Raw genomic sequence first — 10723 nt, 5'->3', positions numbered from 1 at the left:
CACCATATATCTCCCCACCACCACCATATATCTCCCCACCACCACCATATATCTCCCCGCCACCACCATATATCTCCCCACCACCACCATATATCTCCCCACCACCACCATATATCTCCCCACCACCACCATATATCTCCCCACCACTACCATATATCTCCCCACCACTACCATATATCTCCCCGCCACCACCACCATAAATCTCCCCACCACTACCATATATCTCCCCGCCACCACCATATATCTCCCCGCCACCACCATATATCTCCCCACCACCACCATATATCTCCCCACCACTACCATATATCTCCCCACCACCACCATATATCTCCCCGCCACCACCACCATATATCTCCCCACCACTACCATATATCTCCCCACCACCACCATATATCTCCCCACCACCATATATCTCCCCACCACCACCACCATATATCTCCCCACCACTACCATATATCTCCCCACCACTACCATATATCTCCCCACCACCACCATATATCTCCCCACCACCACCATATATCTCCCCACCACCACCATATATCTCCCCACCACCACCATATATCTCCCCGCCACCACCATATATCTCCCCACCACCATATATCTCCCCGCCCACCACCATATATCTCCCCGCCACCACCATATATCTCCCCACCACCACCATATATCTCCCCGCCCACCATCATATATCTCCCCACCACCATATATCTCCCCGCCACCACCACCATATATCTCCCCACCACTACCATATATCTCCCCACCACCACCATATATCTCCCCACCACCATATATCTCCCCACCACCACCACCATATATCTCCCCACCACTACCATATATCTCCCCACCACCACCATATATCTCCCCACCACTACCATATATCTCCCCACCACTACCATATATCTCCCCACCACCACCATATATCTCCCCACCACCACCATATATCTCCCCACCACCACCATATATCTCCCCACCACCACCATATATCTCCCCACCACCACCATATATCTCCCCGCCACCACCATATATATCCCCGCCCACCACCATATATCTCCCCACCACCACCATATATCTCCCCACCACCACCATATATCTCCCCGCCACCACCATATATCTCCCCGCCACCACCATATATCTCCCCGCCACCACCATATATCTCCCCACCACCACCATATATCTCCCCGCCCACCACCATATATCTCCCCACCACCATATATCTCCCCACCACCATATATCTCCCCGCCACCACCATATATCTCCCCACCACCACCATATATCTCCCCGCCCACCACCATATATATCCCCGCCACCATATATCTCCCCGCCCACCACCATATATCTCCCCACCACCACCATATATCTCCCCACCACCACCATATATCTCCCCACCACCACCATATATATCCCCACCACCACCATATATCTCAACCGCCACCACCATATATCTCCCCACCACCATATATCTCCCCACCACCACCATATATCTCCCCGCCACCACCATATATCTCCCCACCACCATATATCTCCCCACCACCACCATATATCTCCCCGCCACCACCATATATCTCCCCACCACCACCATATATCTCCCCGCCACCACCATATATCTCTCCGCCACCACCATATATCTCCCCGCCACCACCATATATCTCCCTGCCACCACCATATATCTCCCCACCACCATATATCTCCCCACCACCACCATATATCTCCCCGCCACCACCATATATCTCTCCGCCACCACCATATATCTCCCCACCACCACCATATATCTCCCCGCCACCACCATATATCTCCCCGCCACCACCATATATCTCTCCGCCACCACCATATATCTCCCCGCCACCACCATATATCTCCCCGCCACCACCATATATCTCTCCGCCACCACCATATATCTCCCCGCCACCACCATATATCTCCCCGCCACCACCATATATCTCCCCACCACCACCATATATCTCCCCGCCACCACCATATATCTCCCCGCCACCACCATATATCTCCCCGCCCACCACCATATATCTCCCCACCACCACCATATATCTCCCCGCCCACCACCATATATCTCCCCGCCACCACCATATATCTCCCCACCACCACCATATATCTCCCCGCCCACCACCATATATCTCCCCACCACCACCATATATCTCCCCACCACCACCATATATCTCCCCGCCACCACCATATATCTCCCCGCCACCACCATATATCTCCCCGCCCACCACCATATATCTCCCCACCACCACCATATATCTCCCCGCCCACCACCATATATCTCCCCGCCACCACCATATATCTCCCCGCCCACCACCATATATCTCCCCACCACCACCATATATCTCCCCACCACCACCATATATCTCAGCACCACCACCATATATCTCCCCGCCCACCACCATATATCTCCCCACCACCATATATCTCCCCGCCCACCACCATATATCTCCCCACCACCACCATATATCTCCCCGCCCACCACCATATATCTCCCCGCCACCACCATATATCTCCCCGCCACCACCATATATCTCCCCACCACCACCATATATCTCCCCGCCCACCACCATATATCTCCCCGCCCACCACCATATATCTCCCCGCCACCACCATATATCTCCCCGCCCACCACCATATATCTCCCCACCACCACCATATATCTCCCCACCACCACCATATATCTCCCCACCACTACCATATATCTCCCCACCACCACCATATATCTCCCCACCACCATATATCTCCCCACCACCACCACCATATATCTCCCCACCACTACCATATATCTCCCCACCACCACCATATATCTCCCCACCACCACCATATATCTCCCCACCACCACCATATATCTCCCCACCACCACCATATATCTCCCCGCCACCACCATATATCTCCCCACCACCATATATCTCCCCGCCCACCACCATATATCTCCCCGCCACCACCATATATCTCCCCACCACCACCATATATCTCCCCGCCCACCATCATATATCTCCCCACCACCATATATCTCCCCACCACCACCATATATCTCCCCGCCACCACCATATATATCCCCGCCCACCACCATATATCTCCCCACCACCACCATATATCTCCCCACCACCACCATATATCTCCCCGCCACCACCATATATCTCCCCGCCCACCACCATATATCTCCCCACCACCATATATCTCCCCGCCACCACCATATATCTCCCCACCACCACCATATATCTCCCCGCCCACCACCATATATATCCCCGCCACCATATATCTCCCCGCCCACCACCATATATCTCCCCACCACCACCATATATCTCCCCACCACCACCATATATCTCCCCACCACCACCATATATATCCCCACCACCACCATATATCTCCCCGCCACCACCATATATCTCCCCACCACCATATATCTCCCCACCACCACCATATATCTCCCCGCCACCACCATATATATCCCCGCCACCACCATATATCTCTCCGCCACCACCATATATCTCCCCGCCACCACCATATATCTCCCCGCCACCACCATATATCTCTCCGCCACCACCATATATCTCCCCGCCACCACCATATATCTCACCGCCACCACCATATATCTCCCCACCACCACCATATATCTCCCCGCCACCACCATATATCTCCCCGCCACCACCATATATCTCCCCGCCACCACCATATATCTCCCCGCCCACCACCATATATCTCCCCACCACCACCATATATCTCCCCGCCCACCACCATATATCTCCCCGCCACCACCATATATCTCCCCGCCCACCACCATATATCTCCCCACCACCACCATATATCTCCCCACCACCACCATATATCTCAGCACCACCACCATATATCTCCCCGCCCACCACCATATATCTCCCCACCACCACCATATATCTCCCCGCCCACCACCATATATCTCCCCGCCACCACCATATATCTCCCCGCCACCACCATATATCTCCCCGCCCACCACCATATATCTCCCCACCACCACCATATATCTCCCCGCCACCACCATATATCTCCCCACCACCACCACCATATATCTCCCCACCACCACTATATATCTCCCCGCCACCACCATATATCTCCCCGCCACCATATATCTCCCCACCACCACCATATATCTCCCCGCCACCACCATATATCTCCCCGCCACCATATATCTCCCCACCACCACCATATATCTCCCCGCCACCACCATATATCTCCCCACCACCACCATATATCTCCCCACCACCATATATCTCCCCACCACCATATATCTCCCCACCACCACCATATATCTCCCCACCACCACCATATATCTCCCCGCCACCACCATATATCTCCCCGCCCACCACCATATATCTCCCCACCACCATATATCTCCCCACCACCACCATATATCTCCCCACCACCACCATATATCTCCCCACCACCACCATATATCTCCCCGCCACCACCATATATCTCCCCACCACCACCATATATCTCCCCACCACCACCACCATATATCTCCCCACCACCACCATATATCTCCCCGCCACCACCATATATCTCACCACCACCACCATATATCTCCCCACCACCACCATATATCTCCCCACCACCACCATATATCTCCCCGCCACCACCATATATCTCCCCACCACCACCATATATCTCCCCGCCACCACCATATATTTCCCCACCACCACCATATATCTCCCCACCACCACCATATATCTCTCTGCCACCACCATATATCTCCCTGCCACCACCATATATCTCCCCACCACCACCATATATCTCCCCACCACCACCATATATCTCCCCACCACCACCATATATCTCCCCACCACCACCATATATCTCCCTGCCACCACCATATATCTCCCTGCCACCACTATATATCTCCCCACCACCACCATATATCTCCCCGCCACTACCATATATCTCCCCGCCACCACCATATATCTCCCCACCACCACCATAGATCTCCCCACCACCACCATATATCTCCCTGCCACCACCATATATCTCCCCACCACCACCATAAATCTCCCCGCCACTACCATATGTCCCTGAAAATGGAAATTCCCGTTCGGAATCATTTTAATAAAATCTGAATTAAACATTTACCTTTTCACCATAATTAAATTCCAGTGTAAATTTCCAACATAAAAAAATAGTTTGAATAAAACTGTCCAAGCGATCAGTAATTAAAAACCTGTGTGGCCACCGGCTTGGTATCTATAGATACTGTGATACATTAGATGCATTAAATAATATCAATATCCATAATAATTAATAATATATATATATATATATATATATATATATATATATATATATATATATATATATATATATATATATATATATATTATTACATTCTTGTACATACCAGTTGCGTTGCTTCTGGGAGTATGGGTTCGAGTCACTTCTGGGGTGTGAGTTTTCAGTTGCATATTGTCCTGGGGACCATTCAGGCTTGTTCGCATTTGTGTTCCTCACGTGTGCCCCAAAGAATGAGGTGATTTGGTAAAATGCTATGCCCAAGATTACTATCCGAGTGCCGGCGGTGGGGTGGTTCAAATAGCCTCGGCTATCACCTCATTTTGTCCGGTCGTGATGGTCAAGTGGATTAAGGCGTCTTGTACATACCAGTTGCGTTGCTTCTGGGAGTATGGGTTCGAGTCACTTCTGGGGTGTGAGTTTTCAGTTGCATATTGTCCTGGGGACCATTCAGGCTTGTTCGCATATATATATATATATGATGAGGTGATGAATGAGGAGCTGGAGGATGAGGTGATGAATGAGGAGCTGGAGGATGAGGTGATGAATGAGGAGCTGGAGGATGAGGTGATGAGTGAGGAGCTGGAGGATGACGTGATGAATGAGGAGCTGGAGGATGAGGTGATGAGTGAGGAGCTGGAGGATGAGGTGATGAGTGAGGAGCTGGAGGATGACGTGATGAATGAGGAGCTGGAGGATGAGGTGATGAATGAGGAGCTGGAGGATGAGGTGATGAATGAGGAGCTGAATGATGAGGTGATGAATGAGGAGCTGGAGGATGAGGTGATGAATGAGGAGCTGGAGGATGAGGTGATGAATGAGGAGCTGGAGGATGAGGTGATGAATGGGGAGCTGGAGGATGAGGTGATGAATGGGGAGCTGGAGGATGAGGTGATGAATGAGGAGCTGGAGGATGAGGTGATGAATGAGGAGCTGAAGGATGAGGTGATGAATGAGCAGCTGGAGGATGAGGTGATGAATGAGGAGCTGGAGGATGAGGTGATGAATGAATGGGTATATATATATATATATATATATATATATATATATATATATATATATATATATATATATATATATATATATATATATATATATATATGTCGTACCTAGTAGCCAGAACGCACTTCTCAGCCTACTATGCAAGGCCCAATTTGCCTAATAAGCCAAGTTTTCATGAATTAATTGTTTTTCGACTACCTAACCTACCTAACCTAACCTAACTTTTTCGGCTACCTAACCTAACCTAACCTATTAAGATAGGTTAGGTTAGGTTAGGTAGGGTTGGTTAGGTTCGGTGATATATCTACGTTAATTTTAACTCCAATAAAAAAAATTGACCTCATACATAATGAAATGTGTAGCTTTATCATTTCATAAGAAAAAAATTAGAGAAAATATATTAATTCAGGAAAACTTGGCTTATTAGCCAAATCGGGCCTTGCATAGTAGGCTGAGAAGTGCGTTCTGGCTACTAGGTACGACATATATATATATATATATATATATATATATATATATATATATATATATATATATATATATATATATATATATATATATATATGTCGTACCTAGTAGCCAGAACGCACTTCTATGCCTACTATTCAAGGCCCGATTTGCCTAATAAGCCAAGTTTTCATGAATAAATTGTTTTTCGACTACCTAACCTACCTAACCTAACCTAACCTAACGTTTTCGGCTACCTAACCTAACCTAACCGATAAAGATAGGTTAGGTTAGGTTAGGTAGGGTTGGTTAGGTTCGGGCATATATCTACATTAATTTTAACTCCAATAAAAAAAAATTGACCTCATACGTAATGAAATGGGTAGCTTTATAATTTCATAAGAAAAAAATTAGAGAAAATATACTAATTCATGAAAACTTGACTTATTAGGCAAATTGGGCCTTGAATAGTAGGCATAGAAGTGAGTTCTGGCTACTAGGTACGACATATATATATATATATATATATATATATATATATATATATATATATATATATATATATATATATATATATATATATATAGGCTTGTACGAGGTCCCCCTCAGGATACAACCCGATAACAGTTGCCTAACTCCCAGGTACCTATTTACTGCTAGGTGAACAGAGGCATTAGGGGGAAAGAACCCATGTGCAGCCATTTCTGCCCCTCCCGGGAGGCGAACCCGGGATCCCCCGATTGTAAGTCACGACCGATGGTAGTAGTTAAGGCGAAGACACTGTATGCACATTAAGCAGGCGCCGTGTTTCTCCGTGTCTCTAGACACGTACAGCGGCCATATTGGGAAGCCTTCCTCAATATGTTATGGAGGACTTTACAACTTACGTCGACTGTGTTAGCTCCTGGTCCCCGCCTTTCTTAAAGGCGCTTGTCTTATGTACTCACTCACAACCTTATTTTCTCTATTATATCTGCTCCGTTTATTTCTCTCTCTCTCGCTTACACACACACACAGGACGACCTGGACAAACTGGAGGAATGGTCTAGAAAATGGCTACTAAAGTTCAACTCAGGAAAGTGCAAACTAATGAAATTAGGCGAAGGGAGCAGGAGGCTAAACACAAGGTACCATCTGGGAGGTGAAATCCTGCAAGAGTCAAATAGAGAGAAAGATCTGGGGGTTGATATCACACCGAACCTGTCCCCAGAGGCCCACATCAAAAGGATATCATCAGCGGCATATGCTAGGTTGGCCAACATAAGAACTGTCTTTAGAAACTTGTGTAAGGAATCGTTCAGGACCCTGTATACCACTTATGTCAGACCAATCCTGGAGTATGCAGCTCCAACCTGGAGTCCATACCTAGTTAAACACAAGACGAAGTTAGAGATGGAAAGCCAATCATCAGTTCCCACTCAGGGGGACACCAATCATCACTTCCCACTCAGGGGGACACCAATCATCACTTCCCACTCAGGGGACACCAATCACCACTTCCCACTCAGGGGGACACCAATCACCACTTCCCACTCAGGGGGACACCAATCACCACTTCCCACTCAGGGGACACCAATCACCACTTCCCACTCAGGGAACACCAATCACCACTTCCCACTCAGGGGACACCAATCACCACTTCCCACTCAGGGGACACCAATCACCACTTCCCACTCAGGGGGACACCAATCACCACTTCCCACTCAGGGGGACACCAATCACCACTTCCCACTCAGGGAACACCAATCACCACTTCCCACTCAGGGGACACCAATCACCACTTCCCACTCAGGGGACACCAATCACCACTTCCCACTCAGGGGACACCAATCACCACTTCCCACTCAGGGGACACCAATCACCACTTCCCACTCAGGGGACACCAATCACCACTTCCCACTCAGGGGACACCAATCACCACTTCCCACTCAGGGAACACCAATCACCACTTCCCACTCAGGGGACACCAATCACCACTTCCCACTCAGGGGACACCAATCACCACTTCCCACTCAGGGAACACCAATCACCACTTCCCACTCAGGGGACACCAATCACCACTTCCCACTCAGGGGACACCAATCATCACTTCCCACTCAGGGGACACCAATCACCACTTCCCACTCAGGGGACACCAATCACCACTTCCCACTCAGGAGGACACCAATCACCACTTCCCACTCAGGGGACACCAATCACCACTTCCCACTCAGGGGACACCAATCATCACTTCCCACTCAGGAGGACACCAATCACCACTTCCCACTCAGGGGGACACCAATCACCACTTCCCACTCAGGGGACACCAATCATCACTTCCCACTCAGGGGACACCAATCACCACTTCCCACTCAGGGGACACCAATCACCACTTCCCACTCAGGGGACACCAATCACCACTTCCCACTCAGGGGACACCAATCATCACTTCCCACTCAGGGGACACCAATCATCACTTCCCACTCAGGGGACACCAATCATCACTTCCCACTCAGGGGACACCAATCACCACTTCCCACTCAGAGGACACCAATCATCACTTCCCACTCAGGGGACACCAATCACCACTTCCCACTCAGGGGACACCAATCACCACTTCCCACTCAGGGGACACCAATCATCACTTCCCACTCAGGGGACACCAATCATCACTTCCCACTCAGGGGACACCAATCATCACTTCCCACTCAGGGGGACACCAATCACCACTTCCCACTCAGGGGACACCAATCACCACTTCCCACTCAGGGGACACCAATCACCACTTCCCACTCAGGGGGACACCAATCATCACTTCCCACTCAGGGGACACCAATCATCACTTCCCACTCAGGGGACACCAATCATCACTTCCCACTCAGGGGGACACCAATCACCACTTCCCACTCAGGGGACGCCAATCACCACTTCCCACTCAGGGGGACACCAATCATCACTTCCCACTCAGGGGGACACCAATCATCACTTCCCACTCAGGGGGACACCAATCACCACTTCCCACTCAGGGGGACACCAATCACCACTTCCCACTCAGGGGGACACCAATCACCACTTCCCACTCAGGGGGACACCAATCACCACTTCCCACTCAGGGGGACACCAATCACCACTTCCCACTCAGGGGACACCAATCACCACTTCCCACTCAGGGGACACCAATCACCACTTCCCACTCAGGGGACACCAATCATCACTTCCCACTCAGGGGACACCAATCATCACTTCCCACTCAGGGGACACCAATCATCACTTCCCACTCAGGGGACACCAATCATCACTTCCCACTCAGGGGACACCAATCATCACTTCCCACTCAGGGGACACCAATCATCACTTCCCACTCAGGGGACGCAAAAGCCCTGAATTACCTCACTTAATGTTGACATTTCGCTTCTCTTCAGCGTTCCAATACAATTTTATATATCAAAATCCCACCTATAAGACCTATATAAGCTCACGCCTATATAGGTCTTATAGGTCTTATAGGTCAACCTTTATTTTTTTATCAATATAATATTTTATCTTGCAGGACTAAAGGGGTAATCATTCAGACAAATTACATCATTAAGTAAATAGAAATTGGTTAAATTTCAAGAATCAATTGGAAATTGAGTCTTACAAATTTGTGGACCTCGGATATTAATTGGATATTTAGAAATATCCCTTGAATATATTACCTGCTATCTCGGTATTATCGTCGGAAGATTGATGGTATCTTTGAATATCGTGGAAATGCTTGCTGCCTTAGAATATCGTGAAAATATTAACACGTGTCTTGAAATATCGTGGAAATATTAATTTGTATTTCGTATGTGGCAAAATTAATTTTTATCTCGATAAATCCCAGGAATATTATCTGGGATATCTAAATATCGCAGGTTTATTTGTTGAAAACCTTTAAGCTAATTTTAGGATACAGGATATTCTGTTATCCTAGAGGTCATATCCACGATGGAATCTACGATGACTTGACGTCACCTAGAAGAAGATATCATAATTTAATCGTTAATAAATCAAA

The sequence above is a fragment of the Procambarus clarkii genome, chromosome 84 (assembly GCF_040958095.1).
Source record: "Procambarus clarkii isolate CNS0578487 chromosome 84, FALCON_Pclarkii_2.0, whole genome shotgun sequence".
Taxonomy (NCBI): domain Eukaryota; kingdom Metazoa; phylum Arthropoda; class Malacostraca; order Decapoda; family Cambaridae; genus Procambarus; species Procambarus clarkii.
Note: the sequence above shows the minus strand (reverse complement) of the source record.